General features: G+C 39.1%; 1 pseudogene across 1 annotated transcript in view; it reads right to left on the bottom strand.

Moving 5' to 3' along the window:
• Positions 1-14,437, bottom strand: part of LOC307190369 (small ribosomal subunit protein uS17-like) — a 792,466-nt pseudogene that overhangs the window by 271,869 nt on the left and 506,160 nt on the right. The window contains exon 5 of the transcript XR_013831759.1: positions 1,796-1,890. The product of XR_013831759.1 is annotated as a small ribosomal subunit protein uS17-like (transcript). The remainder of the gene's footprint in view (positions 1-1,795; positions 1,891-14,437) is intronic.

Raw genomic sequence — 14,437 nt, 5'->3', positions numbered from 1 at the left:
CAGGGCTTTACACATGCTGCTCTATTTTTGAATATCAGCTCTCATAACCATTTTTCGCCAATTCTTTTTTACCCCTTTAGTCCTCAAATCAAATGCTATTTCCCCAGGAGAGCCTCCCTTGACATGTCAGACTAGGTCAAACACCCTTTTTCATACTAACATTGTATATTGTTCATTTTCTTCATAAGATTTATGATTTCATATTTACGTATATGATTTAAATTTATTTATGCTATTATTTCATTGGAGTCTATCTCACTCTCTCCCAAAAACTCCACAAGTATAAGGACTATGCTTTACTCTCTGATGTGTATTTCCAACACCTAGCACAGAACAGGGGTATAGGGAGTACTCAGTAAATATTGTTGAATAAAATATATTAATTAATTTCAGGATGGCAAGATAAAGAGCAAAACAGTGTGTCCCAGATAGGCAGCTACCTTATTCAGGGAAGAACCACGGAAGAATAGATGGAGAGTATACACATTATGTATTATTCAACAACCCCCTATAATATGTCCCTCAATTTCATTTTTTTTAAATAGTGGATGACAGTTCAAGATTATCTTCCTTGAAAAATAACTAGAGAGAAAATATTCTGTTACCATTTTAACAGATCCTACCAGGCTTGGGGTTAATTAATATACTGTACACACCAGGAAGATAAGTATAGATAGAATCATGAAAACTTAATTTACACTATCTCAGACAAGTCTACTGAGAAAATGCTGAGTGAGACCGGCACCATATTTCAGGAACTCCAGGTTGAGGGATCTCATGGTTATGTTAGGATATGTTCTCCTAGAATTATCTCTTTCCAGGGTGAGTTTCAGAGAGGTCATATAATGGAAGGGATGGAGTCCTCTGTCAATCAAAATGGTGATATAACAGGATAAACTCTTGATTAGAAATTAAAAACATGTTTCAGTCCTGGCTTTGTCACAGTGTGATATTCTGTACATTGAATAAAGTCTCTGAAACTCAGTTTTGTGCCTTTCAAAATGTGAAGGTGAATTTATAAAGTCCCATTCACATCCAAGAATCTCAGACTCTTACTTCAGCATCCTTGTTATGTTTCAGTAACAACCACGATGGGCAATTCAGAATTCATCTGAACACAGGGTTTAATCAAATACTGCAGGGTCAAATATAAAATCCAAAAAGTGAGAAAACACACACACACAAAGAGAAAACAAATAAATAAAACATCAAACCCTTCAATAGTTTCTTATTCTTGGCCCACCTAGCTCTTTTGTTGCTTGATATTCTGAAGAGACATACTTTATCCAAGTTTTATGCTCTTGTTAAAAAATTAATATGAATATACTAAGAATTTTCCCATTGGGTTTGCAATTATTATTTCCTACAACGTTTGGCATGCACATGGGTGGAATGAAAATATAACTTGTCCTGATTTGTTTTCCCTTTGGTGGGTCTGGATAGTATCCCAGAACAATGAAGCACAAAAGGTTAAAGACAGGTAGTAAAATGAAATATAGATGGAAGTTAGGAATTGCTCATACAGCTTGGGAAGAGTTTAATCTCTAAAAATAAGAGAGCCTCCTTAAAGCAGTAGCTGCTTATTGGGCTAGATTGTTAAAAAGAAATACTATGGTTGTGTCAGAAAACCTGGAATAATAAAACAGCATTTCCTGAAACTAATAAAGTACACTGTGGTGTCCGAATATGGGAAGATTTGCTAAAGACAGCAACTGCTATTTAATGGCTAAAAAAGGGAAGGGGACAGAGAGGAGGAACCTTTTTGTAGCAGAAGTCCACATTTTGAAGTTTCAACTCACCTCAAGGCAAGAATAATCCTCATTCTCCAGTGAGGGTAAATAAGGGAGTCTTCATCAGTTAGATTCTGGTAGATAAGTAACCACGAAGTACCTACAACCACAAAGGTGTTTTAAGAATAAAATACAGTTAAAGGAATTAGAACAGATTCTAGCTTATAGTCAGCAACTCATAAATATCAGTTATTATTGATCTTTATAGTCAGGGCCTCTAAATATAACCAACACGGTAAAGAATCTAATAACACGGTTATTCTTCATTAGTCTCAGATTTCATATTTGTAAATTCACCTACTTGCTAAAATTTATTAGTAACCCCCAAAGCAATACTCGGGGTGTTTTTGTAGTCATTCAAGAACATGCATGAAGGAGTGATAAGGCACAGTGGAACCCAATGTACAGAGTCCCAGCTGAGGTCCAATGAGGCGATGATAATATGCCCTCTTGTTGCAGTTCTCATACTGTAAAAAAGTCTCCTTTCTGTGGTCTACTGAGGCCACATTTTCACATTTTTGTGCTTTTTCTTGCTGATTTTGCTGTTTAAAATGGCTCCCAAACATAGAGCTGAAATGCTGTCTAGTGTTTCTAAGTACAAGAAGGTTGTGATATGCCTTATGCAGAAAATATGTGTGTTAGATAATCTTCATTCAGGCTTCATCCAATGCTAATGACTCAATATTTAACAAGGTGTCTTTCAACAGAGACACACATAAAACAAGGTTATGTATTGATTGGTTGACAAAAAATATTGCAAGCTAAGGCTGGCATGATTCTAAACCTGTATTTCCCCCAGGAACAGTATTTGCTAACTCAGTGTTCATGGCAACTTTATAGAATATAACTACTACAAATGAGAATCAGTTTTAATAATAAAAATAAAATAATAATAACAACAACAACAATAATAATGTACTATTTCTTGAGTTCCAGGTGTTTCACATTTATTCTCTCACAGGCAACTGCTGGCCATCTCAAACACCCTCAGATCACTGCCACATTTGCCTGAAGCCGCGGCAGACAGTTTTCGTATGCTGATAGCTTTCTGCCTCAAGAACATATATGTCTCTGCCTCTGCCTGTGAGGTCTCTCTGCTGCACCTGAGTGCAACTCAGAAATGTGAGCAAGTTAAAGACCCAGGGGCAGATAACCAGTGAGAAATGGGAGATTGTGGGTAAAAACCCTGGCATCCCAGCAATCCTGTGGGACAATGCTGAAGTATAGTACATCTCAGAATTCCCCAGCAGAATTTAGTCAGTTTCCTGTAGGGGTAAGCAACCTTGGTGGCCAATCTTTCATGTTGACTAGGCTTATCTGTATAATCAACAGGATATTAAGGAAGTGATATTGTGTGACTTCTGAGGATATGTCATGAAAGATATTAGGGCTTCAGCTTTGTCCTCTCTTAGATCACTTACTCTGGGGGAAGAGAGCTGTCATGTGTTGAAAATATTCAAGCAGCCCTATGGTACATATTATAAGGAACTGAGATCTACTCCCAACAGCCAGCATCAACATGTTAGCTATGTGAGTAAGCCATCCTGGAAGCAGATCCACCAGCCCCAATCCTTCAGTAACTGCATCCCTGGCCAACATCTTGATTTAAACATGTGAGAGCCTCTGAGGCAGAACCACCCAGCTAAGCCTCTCTCAAATTTCTGATAACAGAACCTATATGACATGATAAATATTTATTGTTGTTTTAAGTAACTTAGTATTGGGGTAATTTGTCACACAGCAGTAGATAGCTAACATACTCAAACACTAATAATGATTTCACTGGTCTTGGTCATTTCCCTCACCCACTTTCCTCACTCTCACATGTATGCTTCATAGGATCATCTCAAAAATAAACTATACGTGCCTATGTCGTTATTTCAGGATTTGCTTTTGGGAGCTCAAACTTTGACGCGTGCATCGAAAAGGTCCTTGAAAGCAAATACTTAGAATGGGATCCTGGGATTGAATCACTCACTGTCAATGGATCCCATTTATGGTGCTAATAGGGTGACGATATCTGGAAAAATGTGATTTCATAATTACTAAAACTCTTACTTTGGGTTTATTAAGAATTAGATACATGTAGAAAGGAATATATTGGCTTCGGTTGTTCTTCATCAGTCTCAGATGTCATATTTGCAAATTCACCTACTTGCTAAAATATATTAGTAACCCCCAAAGTGATACTCAGGGTGTTTTTATAGTCATTCAAGAACATGCATGAAGGGGTGATAAGGCACAGTGGATAAGGCACAGTTCTTGAATGATATTGGGAAAACCGGCTTTTGTTAATTGTCCTAGAAGCCTTGAAGAAGAATGGCAAACATAAATTAATCTGCTATTCTCTTCAAGTATTTTGTGAAAAACAGGAGGCATTCATGTCAAAATTTAAAGAGAATACCCTTCCCCGCAGCTACAGTGTTCGGTCAAGTATTTGATCATAAGGATAGTAGAGCTATAAAGACTTAATACACTGGCAGCTCTCCTATGGTAAAGTGAAAGCCTTACTAGGGACATGTAATAGCATTAGATGAGGTGTATGTCTCACAAAATGATGCTTGACTTCTTTAATATCTACTCCTTCTTCCCTTCATTGCCTAACAACTAGAATCAGTCTATGAATAACACAGAGAAGTACAGTCTTACTTTGGTAAAAAATGTTTTATTTACCCAAGAACTACAGGATTTTGTTAATATGTACCAACAGTGACTAGTGAGACAATAATGGGAGTGGATCTTAAAGATGTTGCATCAGGAGTGTGTAATTTGAGGAAGGATGTAGGAGTTTATTGATATGGGAACACTCTCTTATGACCAAAATTTAATATCTTGGTAAGGACACTAGGATCAGATTCAAACATTAAAATGTATGGCTCCCATATTTTAAATAGGATAGTGACCTACAGGAAATGAGGTTTAGGTGCCAGAAATCCCTTGATATAGAATCTAGGAAGGAAACAGAGAGGTGAGCATTAGAATAGATTTATTATGTGAAATCAGATAACCCACCAGCTGATTACTCCCTGGGAGCCCCAGAGATAACTCCATTTACTTAAGCAATAAAAATACACTAGTAAGGAGAGGGGCAATGGCTGCACTGAGAAGTGTAGTGGTGACTGTCCTCTATAGATAAGGATTAATAACAGAAGATGCTGTTATGGATCTGGGTTCACTGATATCAGTGGGGATGGCAGGACTCTGGGAGAGCAGAGGCAAAATGGTGACACATAACATTGAGGCAAGGTGGATGGATTACTGTCATAGGCAATAAGACGTGGAAACAAGAGGGCCTTGAAACTCAGGGAACTGTTGCAATAGCTAATAATCCAACATATTCCTAGAAATGAAACAGAAGGGCAGCCAACAAAGAACTACTTGACTTATATCAAAAGCTGGTGAATTCCATGACAGCAGCAGAAAATCATGAGCTCTCACCTAGTTTCCAGATTTCTACCATTTTGAAACCCATCTATTGAAGGAGAGACTGGGCTTTCTTGAGGTAGGATCTTACAATGATAGAAGAATATGTATTAAATATTCTCTAAAACCCTCCCCAAACGGTCCTGTGGTCATTCTTCAGTGCAAAAGTATACTGCGGTAAAAGAAATATTTTTATCATCTTAGGCTTGTCAGAAACATGATGTTGATCTGAAAACCAGGAGATCTGAAATGCTAGCATGTATTCCTCTTAGAATGAAGGTGTATAGATATCTTTTGCTGAACCAAGATGGCAGAGTAGAAGGACGTGCTCTCACTCCCTCTTGTGAGAACACCAGAATCACAACTAGCTGCTGGAAAATCATCAACAGGAAGACACTGGAACTCACCAAAAAAGATACCCCAAAGACAAAGGAGAAGCCACAATGAGACAGTAGGAGGGGTGCAATCACAGTAAAATAAAATCCCATAACAGCTGGGTGGGTGACTCACAGACTGGAGAACACTTATACCACAGAAGTCCACCCACTGGAGTGAAGATTCAGAGCCCCATGTCACGTTTCCAACCCTGGGGGTCCAGCAATGGGAGGAGGAATTCCTAGTGAATCAGAATTTGAAGGCTAGTGGGATTTGACTGCAGGACTTCGACAGGACTGGGGGAAACAGAGACTCCACTCTTGGAGGGCACACACAAAGTAGTGTGCACATCGGGACCCAGGGGAAGGAGAAGTGACCCCAGAGGAGACTGAACCAGACCTACCTGCTAGTGTTGGAGGGGCTCCTGCAGAGGCGGGGTGTGGCTGTGGCTCACCATGGGGACAAAGACACTGGCAGCAGAAGTTCTGGGAAGTACTCCTTGGCTTGAGCCCTCCCAGAGTCTGCCACTAGCCACAAAAAAGAGCCCAAGTAGGCTCCAGTGTTGGGTTGCCTCTGGCCAAACAACGAACAGGGAGGAAACCCAGCCCCAACCATCAGCAGTCAAGCAGATTAAAGTTTTACTGAGCTTTGCCCACCAGAGCAACAGTCAGCTCTGCCCACCACCAGTCCCTCCCATCAGGAAACTTGCACAAGCCTCTTAGATAGCCTCATCCACCAGAGGGCAGATAACAGAAGCAAGAAGAACTACAATCCTACAGCCAATGGAACAAAAACCACATTCACAGAAAGATAGACAAGATGAAAAGGGCAGAGGGCTATGTACCAAATGAAGGAAAAAGATAAAACCCCAGAAAAACAACTAAATGAAGTGGAGATAGGCAACCTTCCAGAAAAAGAATTCAGAATAATGAGAGTGAAGATGACCCAGGACCTCGGAAAAAGAATGGAGGCAAAGATCAAGAAGATGCAAGAAATGTTTAACAAAGATCTAGAAGAATTAAAGAACAAACAAACAGAGATGAACAATACAATAACTGAAATGAAAACGACACTAGAAGGAATCAATAGCAGAATAACTGAGGCAGAGGAATGGATAAGTGACCTGGAAAACAGAATGGTGGAATTCATGGTTGCGGAACAGAATAAAGAAAAAAGAATGAAAAGAAATGAAGACAGCCTAAGAGACCTCTGGGACAACATTAAACGCAACAACATTCGCATTATAGGGGTCCCAGAAGGAGAAGAGAGAAAGGACCCGAGGAAATATTTGAAGAGATTATAGTCAAAAACTTCCCTAACATGGGAAAGGAAATAGCCACCCAAGTGCAGGAAGTGCAGCGAGTCCCATACAGGATAAACCCAAGGAGAAACATGCCGAGACACATAGTAATCAAATTGGCAAAAATTAAAGACAAAGAAAAATTACTGAAAGCAGCAAGGAAAAAACGACAAATAACATTCAAGGGAACTCCCATAAGGTTAACAGTTGATTTCTCAGCAGAAACTCTACAAGCCAGAAGGGAGTGTCATGACATATTTAAAGCGGTGAACGGGAAGAACCTACAACCAAGATTACTCTACCCAGCAAGGATCTCATTCAGATTCGATGGAGAAATCAAAAGCTTTACAGACAAGAAAAAGCTAAGAGAATTCAGCAACACCAAACCAGCTCTACAACAAATGCTAAAGGAACTTCTCTAAGTGGGAAACACAAGAGAAGAAAAGGACCTAAAAAAACAAACCCAAAACAATATAAGAAAATGATCATAGGAACATACCTATCGATAATTACATTAAACGTGAATGGATTAAATACTCCAACCAAAAGACACAGGCTTGCTGAATGGATACAAAAACAAGACCCATATATATGCTGTCTACAAGAGACCCACTTCAGACCTAGGGACACATACAGACTGAAAGTGAGGGGATGGAAAAAGATACTCCATGCAAATGGAAATCAAAATAAAGCTGGAGTAGCAATACTCATATCAGATAAAATAGACTTTAAAAGAAAGAATGTTACAAGAGACAAGGAAGGACACTACTTAATGATCAAGGGATTAATCCAGGAAGAAGATATAACAATTATAAATATGTGTGCACCCAACATAGGAGCACCTCCATATATAAGGCAACTATAAAAACAGCTTTAAAAGAGGAAATCAACAGTAACACAATAATAGTGGGGGACTTTAACACCCCATGTACACCAATGGACAGATCGTCCAAAATGAAAATAAATAAGGAAACATAAGCTTTTAATGACACAATACACCAGATAGATTTAATTGATATTTATCGGACATTCCATCCAACAGCAGATTACACTTTCTTCTCAAGTGCACACAGAACATTCTCCAGGATAGATCACATCTTGGGTCACCAATCAAGCCTCAGTAAATTAAAGAAAACTGAAATGATATCAAGCATCTTCTCTGACCACAATGCTATGAGATTAGACATGATTTACGGGAAACAAAAGTAAAAAACAGAAACACATGGAGGCTAACCAATATGTATAACCAAGAGATCACTGAAGAAATCAAAGAGGAAATCAAAAAATACGTAGAGACAAATGACAATGAAAACACGATGATCCAAAACCTATGGGATGCAGCAAAATCTGTTCTAAGAGGGAAGTTTATAGCAATACAAGCCTACCTCAAGAAACAAGAAAAATCTCAAACAAACAATCTAAACTTACACCTAAAGGAACTGGAGAAAGAAGAACAAACAAAACCCAAAGTTACCAGAAGGAAATATTGCTGCTCAATATTAAAAAAACAAACAATCCAGTCCAAAAATGGGTGGAAGACCTAAATAGACATTTCTGCATAGAAGACATACAGATGGCCAAGCAGCACATGAAAAGCTGCCCAATGTCACTAATTATTAGAGAAATGCAAATCAAAACTACAATGAGGTATCACCTTACACCAGTTAGAATGGGCATCATCAGAAAATCCACAAACAACAAATGCTGGAGAGGGTGTGGAGAAAAGGGAACCCTCTTGCACTTTTCCTGGGAATGTAAATTGATACAGCCACTATGGAGAACAGTATAGATCCTTAAAAAACTAAAAATAGAATTACCATATGATCCAGCAATCCCACTACTGGGCATATACCCAGAGAAAACCATAATTCAAAAAGACACGTGCACCCCAATGTTCATTGCAGCACTATTTACAATAGCCAGGTCATGGAAGCAACCCAAATGCCCATCCACAGAGACGAGTGGATAAAGAAGATGTGGTACACATATACAATGAATATTACTCAGCCATAAAAAGGAAAGAAATTTGGTCATTTTTTGAGATGTGGATGGATCTAGGCACTGTCACAGAGTAAAGTTAAGTCAGAAAGAGAAAAACCAATATCGTATATTAATGCACATATGTGGAACCTAGAAAAATGGTACAGATGAACCGGTTTGCAGGGCAGAAATAGAGACACACATGTAGAGAACAAACCTATGGACACTAAGAGGGGAAAGTGGCGGGGGGGTGGGAGTGGTGGTGTGATGAATTTGGTGATTGGGATTGACATGTATACACTGATGTGTATAAAATTAATGACTAATAAGAACCTGCTGTATAAAAAAAATAAAATATAAAAATTAAAAAAAAAGAATGAAGGTGTATAAATTCCAGGTAACAAATAAAACCCTGGATGAGGTCTATATTACAAGCCCATAGAATTGTCCTGTGTTTTGGTTTTCCATCTTTTGGTTTTCCTGTGTTTTGTATTCCATCTGGATACATAGACTGGTGGTGCAGAGATTAGTGCTACCTTAAAATATTTGAATGGGGACTGGGATATCCAGCATATCCCCATTTGATTCATTGGAATGGCCTCTGCAAGAGACAACTGTATCATGGCATATTAAGGATATCATCATTTAAACATAACTGAATGATAGCCCCAATCACGTCTACTCTGCTGGATATTTCTTTAAAAGAACAGATCAACACAGGCTTGGCAGTAGGTACGGGGTCATGGATCTGACAAATGTGTTCTTTTCAATCTCCAACAGGAAAGAGAATCGAAAGCAGCTTTCATCCACTTGGCATAGATTCACTTATCTTAACTTTCCAGCTTTCACTTGGGGTAATGTCCAAAGGGACTAAGATTTCCTTGGTAGTCTGAAGAATATCATCCTGCATCCTCTATATTAATAAGGAGGATAATGTAAAAAATGGTCCAAATCTCCATGTAGGCGTGAAGACCTTCCAAATCCTGGGTGTATTGCCAACACATAGACCTCAGCTCTTAGTCCCCCTGGGGATTGCCCCTGCTGGAAAGAGCCACCTTAGCCTGGTTTGTGCCCTCTTCCTGGGGTGGGCTGTCTCCAATGACTGATCAATGTTGAGGTATGAAGCCCTGACTGACTCTCCTTACCTGGGGAAAATTCTTAAGGGAAAGGTTTATTCCAGCTCCAGTGTTTCTATTGAAACTGCATCATAGCTCATCACCTTCTGACCAGTTATCCTTCTTCATTTACCTTCTACAGTGTTGCTCCAAAGAACACACCGTAATAAACCTCCTGCATGCTAACTTTGGTCTTGTGATCTCCTTCCTTGAGAACTCAATCTGAAACATTACAGTATTTGAACCTAGTGAAGACAAAAAGGGCAGATATTTTGAATGCCCTCTCAAGACACATGCTTCTTAGACTACAGAATATAAACCTTACAGGAATTCAAGGGACTGCCACTTTTGTGAAGTTTTAGGAGCAAAATTGTCTAGAATGGGCTGGAACACTGCTTTTAAAGTAATACAAAAGTTACTGTACTTTGTATCTTCAGCATGAAGGAAAATGCATTGTGCTTGATGAACCACTTTGGATTTTAAAGCAAAAGAGGATTTTGCATTAGATATAGGCTAGAGTACAACCTGCCGTTCAGCTCAGGTCATAGCAGATCCATTGATGCTAGAGAGTCTGTGGCAGATAAGCATGGCATGTGGAGGCTTTAGTAAGTGTAATAGGAAAATTACAATGAAGTTCCCTAGTATTCTGGAGCAAACCCATGCCTTCTTCAGCAGAGTATTACTCATTGTTTTAAAACCTGCTTCTGGAATGCTACTGGGCCTTAGTAAAGACTAAATGCTACACCATGGGAAATAAAATATCTATGAAAATGTAGTTGCCTACCATGTCTTGGGTATTCATTGAGCTAAATGGATGCAGAACCAATCCATCATATGGTAATAGAAAATTTGGTACTAGAACTGATCAGGTTCAGAAGGCCAAAGGAAGTTACATACCAGATACTCTACATGCCAATGTCACCTACCTATGCTATGCCAAGACCTTACCCTCAGTTCACATTATGGACCTGTGGGAGTCCCCCAAGACCAGCTGACGTAGGAGAAAGAAAACCAGGCTTGGTTCATGGATAGACCAGCTCAAAATACTGATGTGAGCAAAAATGGACTACATGCACTTTATACCTCCACTCAGGGGTCCTGGTGAGGAAGAACCTTCCCAGCAAGCAGAATATGGAGGTGGATTTGGTCAACACCTTCATATAGAGCACGGATTAGCAAACAATGGCCCACGAGCCAAATACAGTCAACTACCTGATCTTGTAAATAAAGTTTTTTTGGTCATAGCTACACCCATTTTTTTCTATATTGCCTACAGCTGATTTCACACTAAAATGAGAGTTGAGACAAAGTTGCAACAATTATCTGGCCTGTGAAGCCAGATTTAAGTATTTATTATCCAGCCTGACCCCTGATATAGAGAAAGAAGTAGCTTAATATATGGGTATACATGTACTATTGGGTAGTGGAGAGTGGCTCAGATGTTGGGAAGGGGTCTGGAAAGAGCAAGATCAGATGATTGGAGATAAGTTTGGGGGAAGAGGTAGTTTATGAGAATGAGCACAGATTGTGTGGGTAATGATCTGTCATCTCAATGTCCATCAGAAAGCATCCACTTCAGATGAGGCATTTAATAAGAAGTGGATAGAATGGCACATCCAGAGGTGGTTAGCCATCCTCTTTCCATGAATAGCCTAATGCTTGAACATAAAGTAGTCACGGTGGTAGGAATGGAGGTTATTTTTGTACCATTAGCATTAACTCCCTCCTAGTAAAGCTAATCTAACAGCTGTCACTGTTGGCATGTCAGTGCCCAAAACACACACTGAGCCTTTATAAGTAGGGTCCTTTGAGAAGACCATCCAGCCACTTGGTAAAATTGTTTACTTTGGGCCCCATCAATCCTGGAGATGCATCCATTCATCTCTACACGGATTGTTACTTATTTGGAATATGAGTTTTACTTCCCTGTCCACATTTCCTGGGCCAGCATCATCATCCGAAGACTCAGAGAGCAACTGATTAGTGACATAAAATACCACCAAAGATTGCTTCAGAGTAAGGGAACAATTTTATGATTAAGAAGGTACACATGACCATGGAATTAATAGGTGCTAGCATCACTCAAACACTACATTTTGATTGAATTTTTTTTTTTTTTTTTTGTGGTACGCAGGCCTCTCACTGTTGTGGCCTCTCCCGTTGGGGAGCACGGGCTCCAGACACGCAGGCTCAGCGGCCATGGCTCACGGGCCCAGCCGCTCCGCGGCATGTGGGATCTTCCCAGACTGGGGCACGAACACGTGTCCCCTGCACTGGCAGGCGGGCTCTCAACCACTGTGCCACCAGGGAAGCCCCTTGATTGAATTTTTTAATGGACTTTTAAAGACTCAGCTAAGGAACCATCTTGAGAACAATACCCTGAACGGTTGGAACACTGTCCTCTAGGATGTGGTGTATATCAATACTTTGAACCAACAGCCACTAACATGTAGAAGTAGCATTGGCCTCTTTCATTCTCAGGGACCAGCTTGGGGAAATTCTGCCTCATTTACTCACTGTTATTGGTTACATTGTGTCCACCAAAAATATACATTGAACTCCTAACCTCCTGTATCTGTAAATGTAAATTTGTAATCCTCTTGTCCTGCCTCTGGATTTAGTTGACTCTGTGATAAATGATTACTAGAATGATGGCTGTGCCCTATCTCAAGTGCATGCATCTTTCTACATCTCTTGCCTGAGTGTTTTAAATGGCATCATGAGGGTGCTTGGATGTATGAAGGTACAAACTACTCAAAGCACAGCAAGAGTTAAAATTCCCAGGGAAGAAGAGAATGTGCAAAAGTGCCCCAACCTCCCATCCTCTGTCAGGACCTTTCATGTGGTTTCTTCAAGGGTCCTCAGGGCAATTGTGCCCCAGTTGCCCAAAGTGTAATCTATACCCTTTATTTTTTTGTTCCCCAGCTCAGTTTCACACTCACTTGTATTCCCAATGGTTATATTCAAGTCCTTATCTCATGGTCTGCTTTTGGAGAAAACTCAGTTCATATACTTACCTTTCAAAACTATCACAAGGTGAGTATAATTATCCACATTTTATGGATAGAAAAATAAGACTCAAAAAATATTAAATAACCTGACCAAGATCCCAAGCAGTTAGTGGAAGACAATTTTAATTGATACCTAACTTTATTTCTTTACATAATTTTGTTTCATTTGCATGCCACTTAGATTATTTTACCCAATTTGAATATATATATTTAAAAGGAAAAGTCACTATAGCAATAAATGTAAACCCCCTAACACTTGCTATAAATACAGGATAACAATAAAAATGTGTACAATAATTAAACTAATCCATGACACAAATAAAGGCCAATGACAGCTATATTCTAATGATATGAGGTGATTCTATAAAGACTTTTCTTTTGGCTTCTGGCATTAGTTTCTCCCTTTCCCCCATCTTCTGTTTTGCTTCAGCTAAGTTGCTCAAAACTAAATACAACATTCATTTATCTCCCCCATCCCCACCATGGAGCATGCTCTTAAAATCGTCTTTACCACAGCTCTGAAAACTACATTACATTGTAAAGGCATAGTCTGTGAAATTCTCCCCGTTGAATTTCTTTTCCTTCTAGAACACTTGTTAGCTTTTAATGCCTAACTTTATAGAATGCACTTATCTATAGATACAACATTTTTTTCAGCCAATATGCCTAAGAAAAATTTATATCTACCTTCCCAGTTCTAAATGCAACATTTACAATGTGCAGTGAAAAGACAATGGGCAGTAACAGCTATGAGTTACCATTCCAGACACAATTGATAGAGGGTTAGCATCATGGTGGACCTTTTGAAAAGCACTCTGAGCATCAACTAAGGGGATGTGGAACTCAGTGTTGCTGGTGCCGAGAGGCAAAACAGGGTCATACTCAATATGAGTTTTTTCCTGCCTGCCATCGTGACCTTGTCCTGAGTGGATTTCTGTAGTATTTTTTATGTTTAGCACTTGTTTTTGCTTAGTGCTGTTCAATAACTCCCCCGGGAAGTTAACATTTTGCTAAAGAATAGAGAAAGAGTCAAACTAAAGGAGAAAAACAATTACAATAAAAGAAAAGATGTTACTGCATAAAAGGTGATTCAACATGATTAACTACACTGACGATCAGTTTTATTTACATGTTAGGAAAGTGGTTGTGGATTTTGAGATCATGTGTAACACATTATAATTTTTACCACTTAAAGTAAGGGGAAATTGGCTTCCAGTTGCTGTTTGAATGCAGAATGCCTGATTTTCAGGAATAGATTACTGATGACAGTAGTCAGGTAACTATCTATCATTCATCTATCTATCTATCTATCTTCATCATCATGATCATCTATCCTGCTCATCTTTAAAAAATAATCAAAAGTGACTCATAGTACAGAAAATAAGGTTTGAAAAACTGAAATAAAGGAATATAAAAACAAAAATCCTAGGAAGAATAAGAAAA

This window comes from Stenella coeruleoalba (assembly GCF_951394435.1).
Source record: "Stenella coeruleoalba genome assembly, chromosome: 8".
Taxonomy (NCBI): domain Eukaryota; kingdom Metazoa; phylum Chordata; class Mammalia; order Artiodactyla; family Delphinidae; genus Stenella; species Stenella coeruleoalba.
This window is presented reverse-complemented; position numbering and strand designations above follow the sequence as displayed.